This window comes from Hyla sarda, unplaced genomic scaffold (assembly GCF_029499605.1).
Source record: "Hyla sarda isolate aHylSar1 unplaced genomic scaffold, aHylSar1.hap1 scaffold_272, whole genome shotgun sequence".
Taxonomy (NCBI): Eukaryota; Metazoa; Chordata; class Amphibia; order Anura; family Hylidae; genus Hyla; species Hyla sarda.
Genome location: NW_026609418.1, coordinates 323,865 through 351,317, shown reverse-complemented (window position 1 = coordinate 351,317; position 27,453 = coordinate 323,865). Strand labels below are relative to the sequence as shown.

Here is a 27,453-nt window from a genome sequence, read left to right as displayed (position 1 = left end):
CTGGCTGTTCACACAGGTGTTTCATTGCTGTACATTGACCATGCATTGCTTCTGTGGTATTGCAAAGGCAAAGACAAATGCTTCCAGCCATCCATTGCACTAATGGATTGGTCATCAGCTGGCTGTCTATGTCCCGCATCAATATAGACCAAAGTACAGAGGGTTAGGCTATGCTATTGTGCACCTACCTGATGCATCAGAAGGTGCGAGGCCCTTGCTAAATTCTGTGCACAGACTTTGAGATCTATACTTTAGACTGTATCTAAACCTGCTCCAACATGGACTGACATTCTGGCCTACTTTCAGCCGATGCGACTTGTCTGTCGCTGAACAGTCGCTTTTTATGTATTCAGCACCTATGTATAATGTTGTAAAAATGCTCTAGAAGCTAAAGTCGCAGAAATGTCACACATATTTGGCCTGCAACTTTCTGTGCGACAAATTCAGACAGGAAAAATCAGTATAAATCCTTAGAAAATTATCCCCCAGTGTCTCCATCTGCTGGCGGTATTGAATAAGCATTGCTGCACTGATGGGGTATGCATTAGACGAAAAAAAAGAAGAAAAAGAAGAATAATACGCCCAGAAAAGAGGCGAAAAGGAGAAAAACGTAAAAAAACGTGAAAAAAAAGTAAGAGGAAGAGAAGGGAAAAAAAGGTGGAAATGGGTTTAAAAGTGATTTCGGCGGAGAAATATATATATATATATATATATATATATATATATATATATATATATACGCGCACACACACACATATATATAAACGTATTCTCCGTTGAGATATTGCAGCCGCTGCTGTGTCCAGGCCCAGGAGCCTTAGCACTGTGCTGTGATGTCACTCAATACCACTGACATCACTAGGTGTAAACAACATCTCTCCTTTGCTGTGTATGTGACTATGGAGCTGTTTGGTGATGTCGTCTATTATGGCCTTCATAGAAGCAACAGGAGATTGTTGCATCCATCTAGAACCCTCAGAACTACAGTGCTATGATGTCACTCACTTCCACAGGCCTTGCAGAGTGTAAACAACAACAACCCAGCTTTGTTGTGTATGTAACCATAGGGATTTGTGATGTCACCTAGAACCTTCACAGCAGCGACAGCTTTATGAGGAGCATCAGCACTGCTCTGCCTGAGCAGAACCATCACCGCCATAGGTTGTCAAATAACCCGGGTTTAACCCACACAGGTAAGTCCAATGGGGTGCAGGCATGTCCTCTATGCTTACAGCTTCCCGTGGGTGTTGGTTTGATACCGTTTGGGGACAGCCAAGGAGGCATCTGCAGGCAACAAAGGTAGGTGTGTGCTTGTGTGTGTGTTTCCTATGCAGATCCTAAGCCCAGTGTCACATGCAAGTAGGAGGAGTAAGAAGGGTTCCTGGCAAATCCGGGTTATGGATTGCATTTAAAAAGGCCCCGTGGGAGTGCAATGGGCCCCTGTCTTGCTGCTTAGCAATAATGGTATGGGTTTAGGTTCTGCTGTGTGTACTGGTGGTTGACTGCCCCCCAGCCCAGAGTGTGCATGGAAAATTGTCTGGCAGCCTCCCTGACAGCAAGCAGTGATAGTGCCCATGAAGGGCACCTTGTTGGGCCCGCCCCTTTCACGGTTATCGCTTCTCGGCCTTTTGGCTAAGATCAAGTGTAGTATCTGTTCTTATCAGTTTAATATCTGATACGTCCCCTATCTGGGGACCATATATTAAATGGATTTTTGAGAACGGGGGCCGATTTCGAAGCTTGCTTCCGTCGCCCTATGCATTGACCCGATATGGCAGTATCTTCGGGTACAGTGCACCACCCCCTTACAGGGTTAAAAAGAAAGATTCCTACTTTCATTGCTACCTGCTTGCTGGCTAGCCAGCTAGCCAGCCCTGTGGGCCTTGCTGCTGCTGCAGCCAAAAAACAAAAGGTGCTGCTGCTGCTGCTTCTGCTGCTTCTGCTTGTGTCTGGCCGCTGTTGGAGCGTCCAGGCACAGGACTTCTGCTGCTGCTGACTAAATGGCCTCCTTAATTGGATCATTTGAGTAGCCAGCACACCTGTGCAGGTAGGGCATGACATGATAGGCAGCTGCCTTGATAGCGGGTGGGTGCTGAATGTTCCTAATTGACAAAATAAGATTAATGCTTATGAAGAAATATAAAATCTCATCCCTTCCCCAATATCGCGCCACACCCCTACCCCTTAATTCCCTGGTTGAACTTGATGGACATATGTCTTTTTTCGACCGTACTAACTATGTAACTATGTAACATAACATGGGGGGGGGGGGGGGGTCTCCTGGCTGTTCACACAGGTGTGTCATTGCTGTACATTGACCATGCATTGCTTCTGTGGTATTGCAAAGGCAAAGACAAATGCTTCCAGCCATCCATTGCACTAATGGATTGGTCATCAGCTGGCTGTCTATGTCCCGCATCAATATAGACCAAAGTACAGAGGGTTAGGCTATGCTATTGTGCACCTACCTGATGCATCAGAAGGTGCGAGGCCCTTGCTAAATTCTGTGCACAGACTTTGAGATCTATACTTTAGACTGTATCTAAACCTGCTCCAACATGGACTGACATTCTGGCCTACTTTCAGCCGATGCGACTTGTCTGTCGCTGAACAGTCGCTTTTTATGTATTCAGCACCTATGTATAATGTTGTAAAAATGCTCTAGAAGCTAAAGTCGCAGAAATGTCACACATATTTGGCCTGCAACTTTCTGTGCGACAAATTCAGACAGGAAAAATCAGTATAAATCCTTAGAAGATTATCCCCCAGTGTCTCCATCTGCTGGCGGTATTGAATAAGCATTGCTGCACTGATGGGGTATGCATTAGACGAAAAAAAAAGAAGAAAAAGAAGAATAATACGCCCAGAAAAGAGGCGAAAAGGAGAAAAACGTAAAAAAACTTGAAAAAAAAGTAAGAGGAAGAGAAGGGAAAAAAAGGTGGAAATGGGTTTAAAAGTGATTTCGGCGGAGAAATATATATATATATATATATATATATATATATATATATATATATACGCGCACACACACACATATATATAAACGTATTCTCCGTTGAGATATTGCAGCCGCTGCTGTGTCCAGGCCCAGGAGCCTTAGCACTGTGCTGTGATGTCACTCAATACCACTGACATCACTAGGTGTAAACAACATCTCTCCTTTGCTGTGTATGTGACTATGGAGCTGTTTGGTGATGTCGTCTATTATGGCCTTCATAGAAGCAACAGGAGATTGTTGCATCCATCTAGAACCCTCAGAACTACAGTGCTATGATGTCACTCACTTCCACAGGCCTTGCAGAGTGTAAACAACAACAACCCAGCTTTGTTGTGTATGTAACCATAGGGATTTGTGATGTCACCTAGAACCTTCACAGCAGCGACAGCTTTATGAGGAGCATCAGCACTGCTCTGCCTGAGCAGAACCATCACCGCCATAGGTTGTCAAATAACCCGGGTTTAACCCACACAGGTAAGTCCAATGGGGTGCAGGCATGTCCTCTATGCTTACAGCTTCCCGTGGGTGTTGGTTTGATACCGTTTGGGGACAGCCAAGGAGGCATCTGCAGGCAACAAAGGTAGGTGTGTGCTTGTGTGTGTGTTTCCTATGCAGATCCTAAGCCCAGTGTCACATGCAAGTAGGAGGAGTAAGAAGGGTTCCTGGCAAATCCGGGTTATGGATTGCATTTAAAAAGGCCCCGTGGGAGTGCAATGGGCCCCTGTCTTGCTGCTTAGCAATAATGGTATGGGTTTAGGTTCTGCTGTGTGTACTGGTGGTTGACTGCCCCCCAGCCCAGAGTGTGCATGGAAAATTGTCTGGCAGCCTCCCTGACAGCAAGCAGTGATAGTGCCCATGAAGGGCACCTTGTTGGGCCCGCCCCTTTCACGGTTATCGCTTCTCGGCCTTTTGGCTAAGATCAAGTGTAGTATCTGTTCTTATCAGTTTAATATCTGATACGTCCCCTATCTGGGGACCATATATTAAATGGATTTTTGAGAACGGGGGCCGATTTCGAAGCTTGCTTCCGTCGCCCTATGCATTGACCCGATATGGCAGTATCTTCGGGTACAGTGCACCACCCCCTTACAGGGTTAAAAAGAAAGATTCCTACTTTCATTGCTACCTGCTTGCTGGCTAGCCAGCTAGCCAGCCCTGTGGGCCTTGCTGCTGCTGCAGCCAAAAAACAAAAGGTGGTGCTGCTGCTGCTTCTGCTGCTTCTGCTTCTGCTTGTGTCTGGCCGCTGTTGGAGCGTCCAGGCACAGGACTTCTGCTGCTGCTGACTAAATGGCCTCCTTAATTGGATCATTTGAGTAGCCAGCACACCTGTGCAGGTAGGGCATGACATGATAGGCAGCTGCCTTGATAGCGGGTGGGTGCTGAATGTTCCTAATTGACAAAATAAGATTAATGCTTATGAAGAAATATAAAATCTCATCCCTTCCCCAATATCGCGCCACACCCCTACCCCTTAATTCCCTGGTTGAACTTGATGGACATATGTCTTTTTTCGACCGTACTAACTATGTAACTATGTAACATAACATGGGGGGGGGGGGGGTCTCCTGGCTGTTCACACAGGTGTGTCATTGCTGTACATTGACCATGCATTGCTTCTGTGGTATTGCAAAGGCAAAGACAAATGCTTCCAGCCATCCATTGCACTAATGGATTGGTCATCAGCTGGCTGTCTATGTCCCGCATCAATATAGACCAAAGTACAGAGGGTTAGGCTATGCTATTGTGCACCTACCTGATGCATCAGAAGGTGCGAGGCCCTTGCTAAATTCTGTGCACAGACTTTGAGATCTATACTTTAGACTGTATCTAAACCTGCTCCAACATGGACTGACATTCTGGCCTACTTTCAGCCGATGCGACTTGTCTGTCGCTGAACAGTCGCTTTTTATGTATTCAGCACCTATGTATAATGTTGTAAAAATGCTCTAGAAGCTAAAGTCGCAGAAATGTCACACATATTTGGCCTGCAACTTTCTGTGCGACAAATTCAGACAGGAAAAATCAGTATAAATCCTTAGAAAATTATCCCCCAGTGTCTCCATCTGCTGGCGGTATTGAATAAGCATTGCTGCACTGATGGGGTATGCATTAGACGAAAAAAAAAGAAGAAAAAGAAGAATAATACGCCCAGAAAAGAGGCGAAAAGGAGAAAAACGTAAAAAAACGTGAAAAAAAAGTAAGAGGAAGAGAAGGGAAAAAAAGGTGGAAATGGGTTTAAAAGTGATTTCGGCGGAGAAATATATATATATATATATATATATATATATATATATATATACGCGCACACACACACATATATATAAACGTATTCTCCGTTGAGATATTGCAGCCGCTGCTGTGTCCAGGCCCAGGAGCCTTAGCACTGTGCTGTGATGTCACTCAATACCACTGACATCACTAGGTGTAAACAACATCTCTCCTTTGCTGTGTATGTAACTATGGAGCTGTTTGGTGATGTCGTCTATTATGGCCTTCATAGAAGCAACAGGAGATTGTTGCATCCATCTAGAACCCTCAGAACTACAGTGCTATGATGTCACTCACTTCCACAGGCCTTGCAGAGTGTAAACAACAACAACCCAGCTTTGTTGTGTATGTAACCATAGGGATTTGTGATGTCACCTAGAACCTTCACAGCAGCGACAGCTTTATGAGGAGCATCAGCACTGCTCTGCCTGAGCAGAACCATCACCGCCATAGGTTGTCAAATAACCCGGGTTTAACCCACACAGGTAAGTCCAATGGGGTGCAGGCATGTCCTCTATGCTTACAGCTTCCCGTGGGTGTTGGTTTGATACCGTTTGGGGACAGCCAAGGAGGCATCTGCAGGCAACAAAGGTAGGTGTGTGCTTGTGTGTGTGTTTCCTATGCAGATCCTAAGCCCAGTGTCACATGCAAGTAGGAGGAGTAAGAAGGGTTCCTGGCAAATCCGGGTTATGGATTGCATTTAAAAAGGCCCCGTGGGAGTGCAATGGGCCCCTGTCTTGCTGCTTAGCAATAATGGTATGGGTTTAGGTTCTGCTGTGTGTACTGGTGGTTGACTGCCCCCCAGCCCAGAGTGTGCATGGAAAATTGTCTGGCAGCCTCCCTGACAGCAAGCAGTGATAGTGCCCATGAAGGGCACCTTGTTGGGCCCGCCCCTTTCACGGTTATCGCTTCTCGGCCTTTTGGCTAAGATCAAGTGTAGTATCTGTTCTTATCAGTTTAATATCTGATACGTCCCCTATCTGGGGACCATATATTAAATGGATTTTTGAGAACGGGGGCCGATTTCGAAGCTTGCTTCCGTCGCCCTATGCATTGACCCGATATGGCAGTATCTTCGGGTACAGTGCACCACCCCCTTACAGGGTTAAAAAGAAAGATTCCTACTTTCATTGCTACCTGCTTGCTGGCTAGCCAGCTAGCCAGCCCTGTGGGCCTTGCTGCTGCTGCAGCCAAAAAACAAAAGGTGGTGCTGCTGCTGCTTCTGCTGCTTCTGCTTGTGTCTGGCCGCTGTTGGAGCGTCCAGGCACAGGACTTCTGCTGCTGCTGACTAAATGGCCTCCTTAATTGGATCATTTGAGTAGCCAGCACACCTGTGCAGGTAGGGCATGACATGATAGGCAGCTGCCTTGATAGCGGGTGGGTGCTGAATGTTCCTAATTGACAAAATAAGATTAATGCTTATGAAGAAATATAAAATCTCATCCCTTCCCCAATATCGCGCCACACCCCTACCCCTTAATTCCCTGGTTGAACTTGATGGACATATGTCTTTTTTCGACCGTACTAACTATGTAACTATGTAACATAACATGGGGGGGGGGGGGGGTCTCCTGGCTGTTCACACAGGTGTGTCATTGCTGTACATTGACCATGCATTGCTTCTGTGGTATTGCAAAGGCAAAGACAAATGCTTCCAGCCATCCATTGCACTAATGGATTGGTCATCAGCTGGCTGTCTATGTCCCGCATCAATATAGACCAAAGTACAGAGGGTTAGGCTATGCTATTGTGCACCTACCTGATGCATCAGAAGGTGCGAGGCCCTTGCTAAATTCTGTGCACAGACTTTGAGATCTATACTTTAGACTGTATCTAAACCTGCTCCAACATGGACTGACATTCTGGCCTACTTTCAGCCGATGCGACTTGTCTGTCGCTGAACAGTCGCTTTTTATGTATTCAGCACCTATGTATAATGTTGTAAAAATGCTCTAGAAGCTAAAGTTGCAGAAATGTCACACATATTTGGCCTGCAACTTTCTGTGCGACAAATTCAGACAGGAAAAATCAGTATAAATCCTTAGAAAATTATCCCCCAGTGTCTCCATCTGCTGGCGGTATTGAATAAGCATTGCTGCACTGATGGGGTATGCATTAGACGAAAAAAAAGAAGAAAAAGAAGAAGAATACGCCCAGAAAAGAGGCGAAAAGGAGAAAAACGTAAAAAAACGTGAAAAAAAAGTAAGAGGAAGAGAAGGGAAAAAAAGGTGGAAATGGGTTTAAAAGTGATTTCGGCGGAGAAATATATATATATATATATATATATATATATATATATATATATACGCGCACACACACACATATATATAAACGTATTCTCCGTTGAGATATTGCAGCCGCTGCTGTGTCCAGGCCCAGGAGCCTTAGCACTGTGCTGTGATGTCACTCAATACCACTGACATCACTAGGTGTAAACAACATCTCTCCTTTGCTGTGTATGTGACTATGGAGCTGTTTGGTGATGTCGTCTATTATGGCCTTCATAGAAGCAACAGGAGATTGTTGCATCCATCTAGAACCCTCAGAACTACAGTGCTATGATGTCACTCACTTCCACAGGCCTTGCAGAGTGTAAACAACAACAACCCAGCTTTGTTGTGTATGTAACCATAGGGATTTGTGATGTCACCTAGAACCTTCACAGCAGCGACAGCTTTATGAGGAGCATCAGCACTGCTCTGCCTGAGCAGAACCATCACCGCCATAGGTTGTCAAATAACCCGGGTTTAACCCACACAGGTAAGTCCAATGGGGTGCAGGCATGTCCTCTATGCTTACAGCTTCCCGTGGGTGTTGGTTTGATACCGTTTGGGGACAGCCAAGGAGGCATCTGCAGGCAACAAAGGTAGGTGTGTGCTTGTGTGTGTGTTTCCTATGCAGATCCTAAGCCCAGTGTCACATGCAAGTAGGAGGAGTAAGAAGGGTTCCTGGCAAATCCGGGTTATGGATTGCATTTAAAAAGGCCCCGTGGGAGTGCAATGGGCCCCTGTCTTGCTGCTTAGCAATAATGGTATGGGTTTAGGTTCTGCTGTGTGTACTGGTGGTTGACTGCCCCCCAGCCCAGAGTGTGCATGGAAAATTGTCTGGCAGCCTCCCTGACAGCAAGCAGTGATAGTGCCCATGAAGGGCACCTTGTTGGGCCCGCCCCTTTCACGGTTATCGCTTCTCGGCCTTTTGGCTAAGATCAAGTGTAGTATCTGTTCTTATCAGTTTAATATCTGATACGTCCCCTATCTGGGGACCATATATTAAATGGATTTTTGAGAACGGGGGCCGATTTCGAAGCTTGCTTCCGTCGCCCTATGCATTGACCCGATATGGCAGTATCTTCGGGTACAGTGCACCACCCCCTTACAGGGTTAAAAAGAAAGATTCCTACTTTCATTGCTACCTGCTTGCTGGCTAGCCAGCTAGCCAGCCCTGTGGGCCTTGCTGCTGCTGCAGCCAAAAAACAAAAGGTGCTGCTGCTGCTGCTTCTGCTGCTTCTGCTTGTGTCTGGCCGCTGTTGGAGCGTCCAGGCACAGGACTTCTGCTGCTGCTGACTAAATGGCCTCCTTAATTGGATCATTTGAGTAGCCAGCACACCTGTGCAGGTAGGGCATGACATGATAGGCAGCTGCCTTGATAGCGGGTGGGTGCTGAATGTTCCTAATTGACAAAATAAGATTAATGCTTATGAAGAAATATAAAATCTCATCCCTTCCCCAATATCGCGCCACACCCCTACCCCTTAATTCCCTGGTTGAACTTGATGGACATATGTCTTTTTTCGACCGTACTAACTATGTAACTATGTAACATAACATGGGGGGGGGGGGGGGGGTCTCCTGGCTGTTCACACAGGTGTGTCATTGCTGTACATTGACCATGCATTGCTTCTGTGGTATTGCAAAGGCAAAGACAAATGCTTCCAGCCATCCATTGCACTAATGGATTGGTCATCAGCTGGCTGTCTATGTCCCGCATCAATATAGACCAAAGTACAGAGGGTTAGGCTATGCTATTGTGCACCTACCTGATGCATCAGAAGGTGCGAGGCCCTTGCTAAATTCTGTGCACAGACTTTGAGATCTATACTTTAGACTGTATCTAAACCTGCTCCAACATGGACTGACATTCTGGCCTACTTTCAGCCGATGCGACTTGTCTGTCGCTGAACAGTCGCTTTTTATGTATTCAGCACCTATGTATAATGTTGTAAAAATGCTCTAGAAGCTAAAGTCGCAGAAATGTCACACATATTTGGCCTGCAACTTTCTGTGCGACAAATTCAGACAGGAAAAATCAGTATAAATCCTTAGAAGATTATCCCCCAGTGTCTCCATCTGCTGGCGGTATTGAATAAGCATTGCTGCACTGATGGGGTATGCATTAGACGAAAAAAAAAGAAGAAAAAGAAGAATAATACGCCCAGAAAAGAGGCGAAAAGGAGAAAAACGTAAAAAAACTTGAAAAAAAAGTAAGAGGAAGAGAAGGGAAAAAAAGGTGGAAATGGGTTTAAAAGTGATTTCGGCGGAGAAATATATATATATATATATATATATATATATATATATACGCGCACACACACACATATATATAAACGTATTCTCCGTTGAGATATTGCAGCCGCTGCTGTGTCCAGGCCCAGGAGCCTTAGCACTGTGCTGTGATGTCACTCAATACCACTGACATCACTAGGTGTAAACAACATCTCTCCTTTGCTGTGTATGTGACTATGGAGCTGTTTGGTGATGTCGTCTATTATGGCCTTCATAGAAGCAACAGGAGATTGTTGCATCCATCTAGAACCCTCAGAACTACAGTGCTATGATGTCACTCACTTCCACAGGCCTTGCAGAGTGTAAACAACAACAACCCAGCTTTGTTGTGTATGTAACCATAGGGATTTGTGATGTCACCTAGAACCTTCACAGCAGCGACAGCTTTATGAGGAGCATCAGCACTGCTCTGCCTGAGCAGAACCATCACCGCCATAGGTTGTCAAATAACCCGGGTTTAACCCACACAGGTAAGTCCAATGGGGTGCAGGCATGTCCTCTATGCTTACAGCTTCCCGTGGGTGTTGGTTTGATACCGTTTGGGGACAGCCAAGGAGGCATCTGCAGGCAACAAAGGTAGGTGTGTGCTTGTGTGTGTGTTTCCTATGCAGATCCTAAGCCCAGTGTCACATGCAAGTAGGAGGAGTAAGAAGGGTTCCTGGCAAATCCGGGTTATGGATTGCATTTAAAAAGGCCCCGTGGGAGTGCAATGGGCCCCTGTCTTGCTGCTTAGCAATAATGGTATGGGTTTAGGTTCTGCTGTGTGTACTGGTGGTTGACTGCCCCCCAGCCCAGAGTGTGCATGGAAAATTGTCTGGCAGCCTCCCTGACAGCAAGCAGTGATAGTGCCCATGAAGGGCACCTTGTTGGGCCCGCCCCTTTCACGGTTATCGCTTCTCGGCCTTTTGGCTAAGATCAAGTGTAGTATCTGTTCTTATCAGTTTAATATCTGATACGTCCCCTATCTGGGGACCATATATTAAATGGATTTTTGAGAACGGGGGCCGATTTCGAAGCTTGCTTCCGTCGCCCTATGCATTGACCCGATATGGCAGTATCTTCGGGTACAGTGCACCACCCCCTTACAGGGTTAAAAAGAAAGATTCCTACGGGGGGGTCTCCTGGCTGTTCACACAGGTGTGTCATTGCTGTACATTGACCATGCATTGCTTCTGTGGTATTGCAAAGGCAAAGACAAATGCTTCCAGCCATCCATTGCACTAATGGATTGGTCATCAGCTGGCTGTCTATGTCCCGCATCAATATAGACCAAAGTACAGAGGGTTAGGCTATGCTATTGTGCACCTACCTGATGCATCAGAAGGTGCGAGGCCCTTGCTAAATTCTGTGCACAGACTTTGAGATCTATACTTTAGACTGTATCTAAACCTGCTCCAACATGGACTGACATTCTGGCCTACTTTCAGCCGATGCGACTTGTCTGTCGCTGAACAGTCGCTTTTTATGTATTCAGCACCTATGTATAATGTTGTAAAAATGCTCTAGAAGCTAAAGTCGCAGAAATGTCACACATATTTGGCCTGCAACTTTCTGTGCGACAAATTCAGACAGGAAAAATCAGTATAAATCCTTAGAAAATTATCCCCCAGTGTCTCCATCTGCTGGCGGTATTGAATAAGCATTGCTGCACTGATGGGGTATGCATTAGACGAAAAAAAAGAAGAATAATACGCCCAGAAAAGAGGCGAAAAGGAGAAAAACGTAAAAAAACGTGAAAAAAAAGTAAGAGGAAGAGAAGGGAAAAAAAGGTGGAAATGGGTTTAAAAGTGATTTCGGCGGAGAAATATATATATATATATATATATATATATATATATATATATATACGCGCACACACACACATATATATAAACGTATTCTCCGTTGAGATATTGCAGCCGCTGCTGTGTCCAGGCCCAGGAGCCTTAGCACTGTGCTGTGATGTCACTCAATACCACTGACATCACTAGGTGTAAACAACATCTCTCCTTTGCTGTGTATGTGACTATGGAGCTGTTTGGTGATGTCGTCTATTATGGCCTTCATAGAAGCAACAGGAGATTGTTGCATCCATCTAGAACCCTCAGAACTACAGTGCTATGATGTCACTCACTTCCACAGGCCTTGCAGAGTGTAAACAACAACAACCCAGCTTTGTTGTGTATGTAACCATAGGGATTTGTGATGTCACCTAGAACCTTCACAGCAGCGACAGCTTTATGAGGAGCATCAGCACTGCTCTGCCTGAGCAGAACCATCACCGCCATAGGTTGTCAAATAACCCGGGTTTAACCCACACAGGTAAGTCCAATGGGGTGCAGGCATGTCCTCTATGCTTACAGCTTCCCGTGGGTGTTGGTTTGATACCGTTTGGGGACAGCCAAGGAGGCATCTGCAGGCAACAAAGGTAGGTGTGTGCTTGTGTGTGTGTTTCCTATGCAGATCCTAAGCCCAGTGTCACATGCAAGTAGGAGGAGTAAGAAGGGTTCCTGGCAAATCCGGGTTATGGATTGCATTTAAAAAGGCCCCGTGGGAGTGCAATGGGCCCCTGTCTTGCTGCTTAGCAATAATGGTATGGGTTTAGGTTCTGCTGTGTGTACTGGTGGTTGACTGCCCCCCAGCCCAGAGTGTGCATGGAAAATTGTCTGGCAGCCTCCCTGACAGCAAGCAGTGATAGTGCCCATGAAGGGCACCTTGTTGGGCCCGCCCCTTTCACGGTTATCGCTTCTCGGCCTTTTGGCTAAGATCAAGTGTAGTATCTGTTCTTATCAGTTTAATATCTGATACGTCCCCTATCTGGGGACCATATATTAAATGGATTTTTGAGAACGGGGGCCGATTTCGAAGCTTGCTTCCGTCGCCCTATGCATTGACCCGATATGGCAGTATCTTCGGGTACAGTGCACCACCCCCTTACAGGGTTAAAAAGAAAGATTCCTACTTTCATTGCTACCTGCTTGCTGGCTAGCCAGCTAGCCAGCCCTGTGGGCCTTGCTGCTGCTGCAGCCAAAAAACAAAAGGTGGTGCTGCTGCTGCTTCTGCTGCTTCTGCTTGTGTCTGGCCGCTGTTGGAGCGTCCAGGCACAGGACTTCTGCTGCTGCTGACTAAATGGCCTCCTTAATTGGATCATTTGAGTAGCCAGCACACCTGTGCAGGTAGGGCATGACATGATAGGCAGCTGCCTTGATAGCGGGTGGGTGCTGAATGTTCCTAATTGACAAAATAAGATTAATGCTTATGAAGAAATATAAAATCTCATCCCTTCCCCAATATCGCGCCACACCCCTACCCCTTAATTCCCTGGTTGAACTTGATGGACATATGTCTTTTTTCGACCGTACTAACTATGTAACTATGTAACATAACATGGGGGGGGGGGGGGTCTCCTGGCTGTTCACACAGGTGTGTCATTGCTGTACATTGACCATGCATTGCTTCTGTGGTATTGCAAAGGCAAAGACAAATGCTTCCAGCCATCCATTGCACTAATGGATTGGTCATCAGCTGGCTGTCTATGTCCCGCATCAATATAGACCAAAGTACAGAGGGTTAGGCTATGCTATTGTGCACCTACCTGATGCATCAGAAGGTGCGAGGCCCTTGCTAAATTCTGTGCACAGACTTTGAGATCTATACTTTAGACTGTATCTAAACCTGCTCCAACATGGACTGACATTCTGGCCTACTTTCAGCCGATGCGACTTGTCTGTCGCTGAACAGTCGCTTTTTATGTATTCAGCACCTATGTATAATGTTGTAAAAATGCTCTAGAAGCTAAAGTCGCAGAAATGTCACACATATTTGGCCTGCAACTTTCTGTGCGACAAATTCAGACAGGAAAAATCAGTATAAATCCTTAGAAAATTATCCCCCAGTGTCTCCATCTGCTGGCGGTATTGAATAAGCATTGCTGCACTGATGGGGTATGCATTAGACGAAAAAAAAGAAGAAAAAGAAGAAGAATACGCCCAGAAAAGAGGCGAAAAGGAGAAAAACGTAAAAAAACGTGAAAAAAAAGTAAGAGGAAGAGAAGGGAAAAAAAGGTGGAAATGGGTTTAAAAGTGATTTCGGCGGAGAAATATATATATATATATATATATATATATATATATACGCGCACACACACACATATATATAAACGTATTCTCCGTTGAGATATTGCAGCCGCTGCTGTGTCCAGGCCCAGGAGCCTTAGCACTGTGCTGTGATGTCACTCAATACCACTGACATCACTAGGTGTAAACAACATCTCTCCTTTGCTGTGTATGTGACTATGGAGCTGTTTGGTGATGTCGTCTATTATGGCCTTCATAGAAGCAACAGGAGATTGTTGCATCCATCTAGAACCCTCAGAACTACAGTGCTATGATGTCACTCACTTCCACAGGCCTTGCAGAGTGTAAACAACAACAACCCAGCTTTGTTGTGTATGTAACCATAGGGATTTGTGATGTCACCTAGAACCTTCACAGCAGCGACAGCTTTATGAGGAGCATCAGCACTGCTCTGCCTGAGCAGAACCATCACCGCCATAGGTTGTCAAATAACCCGGGTTTAACCCACACAGGTAAGTCCAATGGGGTGCAGGCATGTCCTCTATGCTTACAGCTTCCCGTGGGTGTTGGTTTGATACCGTTTGGGGACAGCCAAGGAGGCATCTGCAGGCAACAAAGGTAGGTGTGTGCTTGTGTGTGTGTTTCCTATGCAGATCCTAAGCCCAGTGTCACATGCAAGTAGGAGGAGTAAGAAGGGTTCCTGGCAAATCCGGGTTATGGATTGCATTTAAAAAGGCCCCGTGGGAGTGCAATGGGCCCCTGTCTTGCTGCTTAGCAATAATGGTATGGGTTTAGGTTCTGCTGTGTGTACTGGTGGTTGACTGCCCCCCAGCCCAGAGTGTGCATGGAAAATTGTCTGGCAGCCTCCCTGACAGCAAGCAGTGATAGTGCCCATGAAGGGCACCTTGTTGGGCCCGCCCCTTTCACGGTTATCGCTTCTCGGCCTTTTGGCTAAGATCAAGTGTAGTATCTGTTCTTATCAGTTTAATATCTGATACATCCCCTATCTGGGGACCATATATTAAATGGATTTTTGAGAACGGGGGCCGATTTCGAAGCTTGCTTCCGTCGCCCTATGCATTGACCTGATATGGCAGTATCTTCGGGTAAAGTGCACCACCCCCTTACAGGGTTAAAAAGAAAGATTCCTACTTTCATTGCTACCTGCTTGCTGGCTAGCCAGCTAGCCAGCCCTGTGGGCCTTGCTGCTGCTGCAGCCAAAAAACAAAAGGTGGTGCTGCTGCTGCTTCTGCTGCTTCTGCTTCTGCTTGTGTCTGGCCGCTGTTGGAGCGTCCAGGCACAGGACTTCTGCTGCTGCTGACTAAATGGCCTCCTTAATTGGATCATTTGAGTAGCCAGCACACCTGTGCAGGTAGGGCATGACATGATAGGCAGCTGCCTTGATAGCGGGTGGGTGCTGAATGTTCCTAATTGACAAAATAAGATTAATGCTTATGAAGAAATATAAAATCTCATCCCTTCCCCAATATCGCGCCACACCCCTACCCCTTAATTCCCTGGTTGAACTTGATGGACATATGTCTTTTTTCGACCGTACTAACTATGTAACTATGTAACATAACATGGGGGGGGGGGGGGTCTCCTGGCTGTTCACACAGGTGTGTCATTGCTGTACATTGACCATGCATTGCTTCTGTGGTATTGCAAAGGCAAAGACAAATGCTTCCAGCCATCCATTGCACTAATGGATTGGTCATCAGCTGGCTGTCTATGTCCCGCATCAATATAGACCAAAGTACAGAGGGTTAGGCTATGCTATTGTGCACCTACCTGATGCATCAGAAGGTGCGAGGCCCTTGCTAAATTCTGTGCACAGACTTTGAGATCTATACTTTAGACTGTATCTAAACCTGCTCCAACATGGACTGACATTCTGGCCTACTTTCAGCCGATGCGACTTGTCTGTCGCTGAACAGTCGCTTTTTATGTATTCAGCACCTATGTATAATGTTGTAAAAATGCTCTAGAAGCTAAAGTCGCAGAAATGTCACACATATTTGGCCTGCAACTTTCTGTGCGACAAATTCAGACAGGAAAAATCAGTATAAATCCTTAGAAAATTATCCCCCAGTGTCTCCATCTGCTGGCGGTATTGAATAAGCATTACTGCACTGATGGGGTATGCATTAGACGAAAAAAAAGAAGAAAAAGAAGAATAATACGCCCAGAAAAGAGGCGAAAAGGAGAAAAACGTAAAAAAACGTGAAAAAAAGTAAGAGGAAGAGAAGGGAAAAAAAGGTGGAAATGGGTTTAAAAGTGATTTCGGCGGAGAAATATATATATATATATATATATATATATATATATACGCGCACACACACACATATATATAAACGTATTCTCCGTTGAGATATTGCAGCCGCTGCTGTGTCCAGGCCCAGGAGCCTTAGCACTGTGCTGTGATGTCACTCAATACCACTGACATCACTAGGTGTAAACAACATCTCTCCTTTGCTGTGTATGTGACTATGGAGCTGTTTGGTGATGTCGTCTATTATGGCCTTCATAGAAGCAACAGGAGATTGTTGCATCCATCTAGAACCCTCAGAACTACAGTGCTATGATGTCACTCACTTCCACAGGCCTTGCAGAGTGTAAACAACAACAACCCAGCTTTGTTGTGTATGTAACCATAGGGATTTGTGATGTCACCTAGAACCTTCACAGCAGCGACAGCTTTATGAGGAGCATCAGCACTGCTCTGCCTGAGCAGAACCATCACCGCCATAGGTTGTCAAATAACCCGGGTTTAACCCACACAGGTAAGTCCAATGGGGTGCAGGCATGTCCTCTATGCTTACAGCTTCCCGTGGGTGTTGGTTTGATACCGTTTGGGGACAGCCAAGGAGGCATCTGCAGGCAACAAAGGTAGGTGTGTGCTTGTGTGTGTGTTTCCTATGCAGATCCTAAGCCCAGTGTCACATGCAAGTAGGAGGAGTAAGAAGGGTTCCTGGCAAATCCGGGTTATGGATTGCATTTAAAAAGGCCCCGTAGGAGTGCAATGGGCCCCTGTCTTGCTGCTTAGCAATAATGGTATGGGTTTAGGTTCTGCTGTGTGTACTGGTGGTTGACTGCCCCCCAGCCCAGAGTGTGCATGGAAAATTGTCTGGCAGCCTCCCTGACAGCAAGCAGTGATAGTGCCCATGAAGGGCACCTTGTTGGGCCCGCCCCTTTCACGGTTATCGCTTCTCGGCCTTTTGGCTAAGATCAAGTGTAGTATCTGTTCTTATCAGTTTAATATCTGATACGTCCCCTATCTGGGGACCATATATTAAATGGATTTTTGAGAACGGGGGCCGATTTCGAAGCTTGCTTCCGTCGCCCTATGCATTGACCCGATATGGCAGTATCTTCGGGTACAGTGCACCACCCCCTTACAGGGTTAAAAAGAAAGATTCCTACTTTCATTGCTACCTGCTTGCTGGCTAGCCAGCTAGCCAGCCCTGTGGGCCTTGCTGCTGCTGCAGCCAAAAAACAAAAGGTGGTGCTGCTGCTGCTTCTGCTGCTTCTGCTTCTGCTTGTGTCTGGCCGCTGTTGGAGCGTCCAGACACAGGACTTCTGCTGCTGCTGACTAAATGGCCTCCTTAATTGGATCATTTGAGTAGCCAGCACACCTGTGCAGGTAGGGCATGACATGATAGGCAGCTGCCTTGATAGCGGGTGGGTGCTGAATGTTCCTAATTGACAAAATAAGATTAATGCTTATGAAGAAATATAAAATCTCATCCCTTCCCCAATATCGCGCCACACCCCTACCCCTTAATTCCCTGGTTGAACTTGATGGACATATGTCTTTTTTCGACCGTACTAACTATGTAACTATGTAACATAACATGGGGGGGGGGGGTCTCCTGGCTGTTCACACAGGTGTGTCATTGCTGTACATTGACCATGCATTGCTTCTGTGGTATTGCAAAGGCAAAGACAAATGCTTCCAGCCATCCATTGCACTAATGGATTGGTCATCAGCTGGCTGTCTATGTCCCGCATCAATATAGACCAAAGTACAGAGGGTTAGGCTATGCTATTGTGCACCTACCTGATGCATCAGAAGGTGCGAGGCCCTTGCTAAATTCTGTGCACAGACTTTGAGATCTATACTTTAGACTGTATCTAAACCTGCTCCAACATGGACTGACATTCTGGCCTACTTTCAGCCGATGCGACTTGTCTGTCGCTGAACAGTCGCTTTTTATGTATTCAGCACCTATGTATAATGTTGTAAAAATGCTCTAGAAGCTAAAGTCGCAGAAATGTCACACATATTTGGCCTGCAACTTTCTGTGCGACAAATTCAGACAGGAAAAATCAGTATAAATCCTTAGAAAATTATCCCCCAGTGTCTCCATCTGCTGGCGGTATTGAATAAGCATTGCTGCACTGATGGGGTATGCATTAGACGAAAAAAAAGAAGAAAAAGAAGAATAATACGCCCAGAAAAGAGGCGAAAAGGAGAAAAACGTAAAAAAACGTGAAAAAAAAGTAAGAGGAAGAGAAGGGAAAAAAAGGTGGAAATGGGTTTAAAAGTGATTTCGGCGGAGAAATATATATATATATATATATATATATATATATATATATATATATACGCGCACACACACACACATATATATAAACGTATTCTCCGTTGAGATATTGCAGCCGCTGCTGTGTCCAGGCCCAGGAGCCTTAGCACTGTGCTGTGATGTCACTCAATACCACTGACATCACTAGGTGTAAACAACATCTCTCCTTTGCTGTGTATGTGACTATGGAGCTGTTTGGTGATGTCGTCTATTATGGCCTTCATAGAAGCAACAGGAGATTGTTGCATCCATCTAGAACCCTCAGAACTACAGTGCTATGATGTCACTCACTTCCACAGGCCTTGCAGAGTGTAAACAACAACAACCCAGCTTTGTTGTGTATGTAACCATAGGGATTTGTGATGTCACCTAGAACCTTCACAGCAGCGACAGCTTTATGAGGAGCATCAGCACTGCTCTGCCTGAGCAGAACCATCACCGCCATAGGTTGTCAAATAACCCGGGTTTAACCCACACAGGTAAGTCCAATGGGGTGCAGGCATGTCCTCTATGCTTACAGCTTCCCGTGGGTGTTGGTTTGATACCGTTTGGGGACAGCCAAGGAGGCATCTGCAGGCAACAAAGGTAGGTGTGTGCTTGTGTGTGTGTTTCCTATGCAGATCCTAAGCCCAGTGTCACATGCAAGTAGGAGGAGTAAGAAGGGTTCCTGGCAAATCCGGGTTATGGATTGCATTTAAAAAGGCCCCGTGGGAGTGCAATGGGCCCCTGTCTTGCTGCTTAGCAATAATGGTATGGGTTTAGGTTCTGCTGTGTGTACTGGTGGTTGACTGCCCCCCAGCCCAGAGTGTGCATGGAAAATTGTCTGGCAGCCTCCCTGACAGCAAGCAGTGATAGTGCCCATGAAGGGCACCTTGTTGGGCCCGCCCCTTTCACGGTTATCGCTTCTCGGCCTTTTGGCTAAGATCAAGTGTAGTATCTGTTCTTATCAGTTTAATATCTGATACGTCCCCTATCTGGGGACCATATATTAAATGGATTTTTGAGAACGGGGGCCGATTTCGAAGCTTGCTTCCGTCGCCCTATGCATTGACCCGATATGGCAGTATCTTCGGGTACAGTGCACCACCCCCTTACAGGGTTAAAAAGAAAGATTCCTACTTTCATTGCTACCTGCTTGCTGGCTAGCCAGCTAGCCAGCCCTGTGGGCCTTGCTGCTGCTGCAGCCAAAAAACAAAAGGTGGTGCTGCTGCTGCTTCTGCTGCTTCTGCTTCTGCTTGTGTCTGGCCGCTGTTGGAGCGTCCAGGCACAGGACTTCTGCTGCTGCTGACTAAATGGCCTCCTTAATTGGATCATTTGAGTAGCCAGCACACCTGTGCAGGTAGGGCATGACATGATAGGCAGCTGCCTTGATAGCGGGTGGGTGCTGAATGTTCCTAATTGACAAAATAAGATTAATGCTTATGAAGAAATATAAAATCTCATCCCTTCCCCAATATCGCGCCACACCCCTACCCCTTAATTCCCTGGTTGAACTTGATGGACATATGTCTTTTTTCGACCGTACTAACTATGTAACTATGTAACATAACATGGGGGGGGGGGGGGTCTCCTGGCTGTTCACACAGGTGTGTCATTGCTGTACATTGACCATGCATTGCTTCTGTGGTATTGCAAAGGCAAAGACAAATGCTTCCAGCCATCCATTGCACTAATGGATTGGTCATCAGCTGGCTGTCTATGTCCCGCATCAATATAGACCAAAGTACAGAGGGTTAGGCTATGCTATTGTGCACCTACCTGATGCATCAGAAGGTGCGAGGCCCTTGCTAAATTCTGTGCACAGACTTTGAGATCTATACTTTAGACTGTATCTAAACCTGCTCCAACATGGACTGACATTCTGGCCTACTTTCAGCCGATGCGACTTGTCTGTCGCTGAACAGTCGCTTTTTATGTATTCAGCACCTATGTATAATGTTGTAAAAATGCTCTAGAAGCTAAAGTCGCAGAAATGTCACACATATTTGGCCTGCAACTTTCTGTGCGACAAATTCAGACAGGAAAAATCAGTATAAATCCTTAGAAAATTATCCCCCAGTGTCTCCATCTGCTGGCGGTATTGAATAAGCATTGCTGCACTGATGGGGTATGCATTAGACGAAAAAAAAGAAGAAAAAGAAGAATAATACGCCCAGAAAAGAGGCGAAAAGGAGAAAAACGTTAAAAAACGTGAAAAAAAAGTAAGAGGAAGAGAAGGGAAAAAAAGGTGGAAATGGGTTTAAAAGTGATTTCGGCGGAGAATATATATATATATATATATATATATATATATATATATATATACGCGCACACACACACATATATATAAACGTATTCTCAGTTGAGATATTGCAGCCGCTGCTGTGTCCAGGCCCAGGAGCCTTAGCACTGTGCTGTGATGTCACTCAATACCACTGACATCACTAGGTGTAAACAACATCTCTCCTTTGCTGTGTATGTGACTATGGAGCTGTTTGGTGATGTCGTCTATTATGGCCTTCATAGAAGCAACAGGAGATTGTTGCATCCATCTAGAACCCTCAGAACTACAGTGCTATGATGTCACTCACTTCCACAGGCCTTGCAGAGTGTAAACAACAACAACCCAGCTTTGTTGTGTATGTAACCATAGGGATTTGTGATGTCACCTAGAACCTTCACAGCAGCGACAGCTTTATGAGGAGCATCAGCACTGCTCTGCCTGAGCAGAACCATCACCGCCATAGGTTGTCAAATAACCCGGGTTTAACCCACACAGGTAAGTCCAATGGGGTGCAGGCATGTCCTCTATGCTTACAGCTTCCCGTGGGTGTTGGTTTGATACCGTTTGGGGACAGCCAAGGAGGCATCTGCAGGCAACAAAGGTAGGTGTGTGCTTGTGTGTGTGTTTCCTATGCAGATCCTAAGCCCAGTGTCACATGCAAGTAGGAGGAGTAAGAAGGGTTCCTGGCAAATCCGGGTTATGGATTGCATTTAAAAAGGCCCCGTGGGAGTGCAATGGGCCCCTGTCTTGCTGCTTAGCAATAATGGTATGGGTTTAGGTTCTGCTGTGTGTACTGGTGGTTGACTGCCCCCCAGCCCAGAGTGTGCATGGAAAATTGTCTGGCAGCCTCCCTGACAGCAAGCAGTGATAGTGCCCATGAAGGGCACCTTGTTGGGCCCGCCCCTTTCACGGTTATCGCTTCTCGGCCTTTTGGCTAAGATCAAGTGTAGTATCTGTTCTTATCAGTTTAATATCTGATACGTCCCCTATCTGGGGACCATATATTAAATGGATTTTTGAGAACGGGGGCCGATTTCGAAGCTTGCTTCCGTCGCCCTATGCATTGACCCGATATGGCAGTATCTTCGGGTACAGTGCACCACCCCCTTACAGGGTTAAAAAGAAAGATTCCTACTTTCATTGCTACCTGCTTGCTGGCTAGCCAGCTAGCCAGCCCTGTGGGCCTTGCTGCTGCTGCAGCCAAAAAACAAAAGGTGGTGCTGCTGCTGCTTCTGCTGCTTCTGCTTCTGCTTGTGTCTGGCCGCTGTTGGAGCGTCCAGGCACAGGACTTCTGCTGCTGCTGACTAAATGGCCTCCTTAATTGGATCATTTGAGTAGCCAGCACACCTGTGCAGGTAGGGCATGACATGATAGGCAGCTGCCTTGATAGCGGGTGGGTGCTGAATGTTCCTAATTGACAAAATAAGATTAATGCTTATGAAGAAATATAAAATCTCATCCCTTCCCCAATATCGCGCCACACCCCTACCCCTTAATTCCCTGGTTGAACTTGATGGACATATGTCTTTTTTCGACCGTACTAACTATGTAACTATGTAACATAACATGGGGGGGGGTCTCCTGGCTGTTCACACAGGTGTGTCATTGCTGTACATTGACCATGCATTGCTTCTGTGGTATTGCAAAGGCAAAGACAAATGCTTCCAGCCATCCATTGCACTAATGGATTGGTCATCAGCTGGCTGTCTATGTCCCGCATCAATATAGACCAAAGTACAGAGGGTTAGGCTATGCTATTGTGCACCTACCTGATGCATCAGAAGGTGCGAGGCCCTTGCTAAATTCTGTGCACAGACTTTGAGATCTATACTTTAGACTGTATCTAAACCTGCTCCAACATGGACTGACATTCTGGCCTACTTTCAGCCGATGCGACTTGTCTGTCGCTGAACAGTCGCTTTTTATGTATTCAGCACCTATGTATAATGTTGTAAAAATGCTCTAGAAGCTAAAGTCGCAGAAATGTCACACATATTTGGCCTGCAACTTTCTGTGCGACAAATTCAGACAGGAAAAATCAGTATAAATCCTTAGAAAATTATCCCCCAGTGTCTCCATCTGCTGGCGGTATTGAATAAGCATTGCTGCACTGATGGGGTATGCATTAGACGAAAAAAAAGAAGAAAAAGAAGAATAATACGCCCAGAAAAGAGGCGAAAAGGAGAAAAACGTAAAAAAACGTGAAAAAAAAGTAAGAGGAAGAGAAGGGAAAAAAAGGTGGAAATGGGTTTAAAAGTGATTTCGGCGGAGAAATATATATATATATATATATATATATATATATATATATATATATATATATATATACGCGCACACACACACACATATATATAAACGTATTCTCCGTTGAGATATTGCAGCCGCTGCTGTGTCCAGGCCCAGGAGCCTTAGCACTGTGCTGTGATGTCACTCAATACCACTGACATCACTAGGTGTAAACAACATCTCTCCTTTGCTGTGTATGTGACTATGGAGCTGTTTGGTGATGTCGTCTATTATGGCCTTCATAGAAGCAACAGGAGATTGTTGCATCCATCTAGAACCCTCAGAACTACAGTGCTATGATGTCACTCACTTCCACAGGCCTTGCAGAGTGTAAACAACAACAACCCAGCTTTGTTGTGTATGTAACCATAGGGATTTGTGATGTCACCTAGAACCTTCACAGCAGCGACAGCTTTATGAGGAGCATCAGCACTGCTCTGCCTGAGCAGAACCATCACCGCCATAGGTTGTCAAATAACCCGGGTTTAACCCACACAGGTAAGTCCAATGGGGTGCAGGCATGTCCTCTATGCTTACAGCTTCCCGTGGGTGTTGGTTTGATACCGTTTGGGGACAGCCAAGGAGGCATCTGCAGGCAACAAAGGTAGGTGTGTGCTTGTGTGTGTGTTTCCTATGCAGATCCTAAGCCCAGTGTCACATGCAAGTAGGAGGAGTAAGAAGGGTTCCTGGCAAATCCGGGTTATGGATTGCATTTAAAAAGGCCCCGTGGGAGTGCAATGGGCCCCTGTCTTGCTGCTTAGCAATAATGGTATGGGTTTAGGTTCTGCTGTGTGTACTGGTGGTTGACTGCCCCCCAGCCCAGAGTGTGCATGGAAAATTGTCTGGCAGCCTCCCTGACAGCAAGCAGTGATAGTGCCCATGAAGGGCACCTTGTTGGGCCCGCCCCTTTCACGGTTATCGCTTCTCGGCCTTTTGGCTAAGATCAAGTGTAGTATCTGTTCTTATCAGTTTAATATCTGATACGTCCCCTATCTGGGGACCATATATTAAATGGATTTTTGAGAACGGGGGCCGATTTCGAAGCTTGCTTCCGTCGCCCTATGCATTGACCCGATATGGCAGTATCTTCGGGTACAGTGCACCACCCCCTTACAGGGTTAAAAAGAAAGATTCCTACTTTCATTGCTACCTGCTTGCTGGCTAGCCAGCTAGCCAGCCCTGTGGGCCTTGCTGCTGCTGCAGCCAAAAAACAAAAGGTGGTGCTGCTGCTGCTTCTGCTGCTTCTGCTTCTGCTTGTGTCTGGCCGCTGTTGGAGCGTCCAGGCACAGGACTTCTGCTGCTGCTGACTAAATGGCCTCCTTAATTGGATCATTTGAGTAGCCAGCACACCTGTGCAGGTAGGGCATGACATGATAGGCAGCTGCCTTGATAGCGGGTGGGTGCTGAATGTTCCTAATTGACAAAATAAGATTAATGCTTATGAAGAAATATAAAATCTCATCCCTTCCCCAATATCGCGCCACACCCCTACCCCTTAATTCCCTGGTTGAACTTGATGGACATATGTCTTTTTTCGACCGTACTAACTATGTAACTATGTAACATAACATGGGGGGGGGGGGGGGGTCTCCTGGCTGTTCACACAGGTGTGTCATTGCTGTACATTGACCATGCATTGCTTCTGTGGTATTGCAAAGGCAAAGACAAATGCTTCCAGCCATCCATTGCACTAATGGATTGGTCATCAGCTGGCTGTCTATGTCCCGCATCAATATAGACCAAAGTACAGAGGGTTAGGCTATGCTATTGTGCACCTACCTGATGCATCAGAAGGTGCGAGGCCCTTGCTAAATTCTGTGCACAGACTTTGAGATCTATACTTTAGACTGTATCTAAACCTGCTCCAACATGGACTGACATTCTGGCCTACTTTCAGCCGATGCGACTTGTCTGTCGCTGAACAGTCGCTTTTTATGTATTCAGCACCTATGTATAATGTTGTAAAAATGCTCTAGAAGCTAAAGTCGCAGAAATGTCACACATATTTGGCCTGCAACTTTCTGTGCGACAAATTCAGACAGGAAAAATCAGTATAAATCCTTAGAAAATTATCCCCCAGTGTCTCCATCTGCTGGCGGTATTGAATAAGCATTGCTGCACTGATGGGGTATGCATTAGACGAAAAAAAAGAAGAAAAAGAAGAATAATACGCCCAGAAAAGAGGCGAAAAGGAGAAAAACGTAAAAAAACGTGAAAAAAAAGTAAGAGGAAGAGAAGGGAAAAAAAGGTGGAAATGGGTTTAAAAGTGATTTCGGCGGAGAAATATATATATATATATATATATATATATATATATATATATATATATATACGCGCACACACACACATATATATAAACGTATTCTCCGTTGAGATATTGCAGCCGCTGCTGTGTCCAGGCCCAGGAGCCTTAGCACTGTGCTGTGATGTCACTCAATACCACTGACATCACTAGGTGTAAACAACATCTCTCCTTTGCTGTGTATGTGACTATGGAGCTGTTTGGTGATGTCGTCTATTATGGCCTTCATAGAAGCAACAGGAGATTGTTGCATCCATCTAGAACCCTCAGAACTACAGTGCTATGATGTCACTCACTTCCACAGGCCTTGCAGAGTGTAAACAACAACAACCCAGCTTTGTTGTGTATGTAACCATAGGGATTTGTGATGTCACCTAGAACCTTCACAGCAGCGACAGCTTTATGAGGAGCATCAGCACTGCTCTGCCTGAGCAGAACCATCACCGCCATAGGTTGTCAAATAACCCGGGTTTAACCCACACAGGTAAGTCCAATGGGGTGCAGGCATGTCCTCTATGCTTACAGCTTCCCGTGGGTGTTGGTTTGATACCGTTTGGGGACAGCCAAGGAGGCATCTGCAGGCAACAAAGGTAGGTGTGTGCTTGTGTGTGTGTTTCCTATGCAGATCCTAAGCCCAGTGTCACATGCAAGTAGGAGGAGTAAGAAGGGTTCCTGGCAAATCCGGGTTATGGATTGCATTTAAAAAGGCCCCGTGGGAGTGCAATGGGCCCCTGTCTTGCTGCTTAGCAATAATGGTATGGGTTTAGGTTCTGCTGTGTGTACTGGTGGTTGACTGCCCCCCAGCCCAGAGTGTGCATGGAAAATTGTCTGGCAGCCTCCCTGACAGCAAGCAGTGATAGTGCCCATGAAGGGCACCTTGTTGGGCCCGCCCCTTTCACGGTTATCGCTTCTCGGCCTTTTGGCTAAGATCAAGTGTAGTATCTGTTCTTATCAGTTTAATATCTGATACGTCCCCTATCTGGGGACCATATATTAAATGGATTTTTGAGAACGGGGGCCGATTTCGAAGCTTGCTTCCGTCGCCCTATGCATTGACCCGATATGGCAGTATCTTCGGGTACAGTGCACCACCCCCTTACAGGGTTAAAAAGAAAGATTCCTACTTTCATTGCTACCTGCTTGCTGGCTAGCCAGCTAGCCAGCCCTGTGGGCCTTGCTGCTGCTGCAGCCAAAAAACAAAAGGTGGTGCTGCTGCTGCTTCTGCTGCTTCTGCTTCTGCTTGTGTCTGGCCGCTGTTGGAGCGTCCAGGCACAGGACTTCTGCTGCTGCTGACTAAATGGCCTCCTTAATTGGATCATTTGAGTAGCCAGCACACCTGTGCAGGTAGGGCATGACATGATAGGCAGCTGCCTTGATAGCGGGTGGGTGCTGAATGTTCCTAATTGACAAAATAAGATTAATGCTTATGAAGAAATATAAAATCTCATCCCTTCCCCAATATCGCGCCACACCCCTACCCCTTAATTCCCTGGTTGAACTTGATGGACATATGTCTTTTTTCGACCGTACTAACTATGTAACTATGTAACATAACATGGGGGGGGGAGGGGGGGGGGGTCTCCTGGCTGTTCACACAGGTGTGTCATTGCTGTACATTGACCATGCATTGCTTCTGTGGTATTGCAAAGGCAAAGACAAATGCTTCCAGCCATCCATTGCACTAATGGATTGGTCATCAGCTGGCTGTCTATGTCCCGCATCAATATAGACCAAAGTACAGAGGGTTAGGCTATGCTATTGTGCACCTACCTGATGCATCAGAAGGTGCGAGGCCCTTGCTAAATTCTGTGCACAGACTTTGAGATCTATACTTTAGACTGTATCTAAACCTGCTCCAACATGGACTGACATTCTGGCCTACTTTCAGCCGATGCGACTTGTCTGTCGCTGAACAGTCGCTTTTTATGTATTCAGCACCTATGTATAATGTTGTAAAAATGCTCTAGAAGCTAAAGTCGCAGAAATGTCACACATATTTGGCCTGCAACTTTCTGTGCGACAAATTCAGACAGGAAAAATCAGTATAAATCCTTAGAAAATTATCCCCCAGTGTCTCCATCTGCTGGCGGTATTGAATAAGCATTGCTGCACTGATGGGGTATGCATTAGACG

At 46.0% G+C, this 27,453-nt stretch overlaps 12 non-coding genes across 12 annotated transcripts; all 12 read left to right on the top strand.

Moving 5' to 3' along the window:
- The first annotated feature begins 1,612 nt into the window (after positions 1–1,612).
- LOC130325451 (U2 spliceosomal RNA) lies at positions 1,613–1,803 on the top strand. The gene has a single exon (XR_008870271.1). It is a non-coding gene; the product is annotated as a U2 spliceosomal RNA (small nuclear RNA).
- Positions 1,804–3,891: 2,088 nt separating this feature from the next.
- On the top strand, positions 3,892–4,082 carry LOC130325450 (U2 spliceosomal RNA). The gene has a single exon (XR_008870270.1). It is a non-coding gene; the product is annotated as a U2 spliceosomal RNA (small nuclear RNA).
- A 2,088-nt stretch (positions 4,083–6,170) lies between these two features.
- Positions 6,171–6,361, top strand: LOC130325449 (U2 spliceosomal RNA). The gene has a single exon (XR_008870269.1). It is a non-coding gene; the product is annotated as a U2 spliceosomal RNA (small nuclear RNA).
- A 2,084-nt stretch (positions 6,362–8,445) lies between these two features.
- LOC130325447 (U2 spliceosomal RNA) lies at positions 8,446–8,636 on the top strand. The gene has a single exon (XR_008870268.1). It is a non-coding gene; the product is annotated as a U2 spliceosomal RNA (small nuclear RNA).
- A 2,081-nt stretch (positions 8,637–10,717) lies between these two features.
- LOC130325445 (U2 spliceosomal RNA) lies at positions 10,718–10,908 on the top strand. Its single transcript, XR_008870266.1, has one exon. It is a non-coding gene; the product is annotated as a U2 spliceosomal RNA (small nuclear RNA).
- Positions 10,909–12,548: 1,640 nt separating this feature from the next.
- On the top strand, positions 12,549–12,739 carry LOC130325444 (U2 spliceosomal RNA). Its single transcript, XR_008870265.1, has one exon. It is a non-coding gene; the product is annotated as a U2 spliceosomal RNA (small nuclear RNA).
- Positions 12,740–14,814: 2,075 nt separating this feature from the next.
- LOC130325487 (U2 spliceosomal RNA) lies at positions 14,815–15,005 on the top strand. Its single transcript, XR_008870304.1, has one exon. It is a non-coding gene; the product is annotated as a U2 spliceosomal RNA (small nuclear RNA).
- A 2,080-nt stretch (positions 15,006–17,085) lies between these two features.
- Positions 17,086–17,276, top strand: LOC130325443 (U2 spliceosomal RNA). The gene has a single exon (XR_008870264.1). It is a non-coding gene; the product is annotated as a U2 spliceosomal RNA (small nuclear RNA).
- A 2,091-nt stretch (positions 17,277–19,367) lies between these two features.
- On the top strand, positions 19,368–19,558 carry LOC130325442 (U2 spliceosomal RNA). The gene has a single exon (XR_008870263.1). It is a non-coding gene; the product is annotated as a U2 spliceosomal RNA (small nuclear RNA).
- A 2,088-nt stretch (positions 19,559–21,646) lies between these two features.
- On the top strand, positions 21,647–21,837 carry LOC130325441 (U2 spliceosomal RNA). The gene has a single exon (XR_008870262.1). It is a non-coding gene; the product is annotated as a U2 spliceosomal RNA (small nuclear RNA).
- Positions 21,838–23,935: 2,098 nt separating this feature from the next.
- LOC130325440 (U2 spliceosomal RNA) lies at positions 23,936–24,126 on the top strand. The gene has a single exon (XR_008870261.1). It is a non-coding gene; the product is annotated as a U2 spliceosomal RNA (small nuclear RNA).
- Positions 24,127–26,223: 2,097 nt separating this feature from the next.
- Positions 26,224–26,414, top strand: LOC130325439 (U2 spliceosomal RNA). Its single transcript, XR_008870260.1, has one exon. It is a non-coding gene; the product is annotated as a U2 spliceosomal RNA (small nuclear RNA).
- Positions 26,415–27,453: the final 1,039 nt, after the last annotated feature.